Source organism: Zophobas morio, unplaced genomic scaffold (genome assembly GCF_036711695.1).
Source record: "Zophobas morio isolate AGI-343-1 ecotype UQ-CSIRO unplaced genomic scaffold, CSIRO_AGI_Zmor_V1 ptg000030l, whole genome shotgun sequence".
Lineage (NCBI taxonomy): Eukaryota > Metazoa > Arthropoda > Insecta > Coleoptera > Tenebrionidae > Zophobas > Zophobas morio.
Genome location: NW_026972135.1, coordinates 15,705,840 through 15,706,433, shown reverse-complemented (window position 1 = coordinate 15,706,433; position 594 = coordinate 15,705,840).

The following is a 594-nucleotide window of genomic DNA, read 5'->3' as shown; positions in this document are numbered from 1 at the left end:
GCCTACAAAACAAGAATAATCTATTTTGAATACTCCAAGAAAACAACTGGTTTGAGTTGGTCTGCAAACTTTCACATTCTTCAGTAGAAGTGATCGACAAAAAAAGCTTTAATTCGTCGACCAAGAGTAGCTTCTGACAAGAGAGTTCATTTGCAATGTCGTAAATATATAACACGAAGAGCAGAGGTCTCAGGTTGGATCCCTGTGGCACCCCTGGAGTAGGATAGAAAGAATCGAACAAGAAATACTTGACAAAAAGATTGCTTCGACAATAAATGTTCAAATTCAAGCCGCACGAAAATTATTAAACCTGTAAGAAATTATTAAACCCCGTTTTTCGAGTCCACGAGGGTATTAGTTTAAACGTAAATTTTCAAGCTTCTCTCTCAAAATGGACCAACGTTTAAGATTAGTTTAAATGCTAGATACTTCACAACATTTCAGATTAGAGAAACATTAATAATTATATCTAATGTATTGGGGAGATATTAGATTAGACAAACAAATTATAGTCTATAATAAAAACAACACCATAATTACTGTTATCGAAATATTTTCATGAAAAGCGTGGTTGCCAAATCATTCGAAAATTAC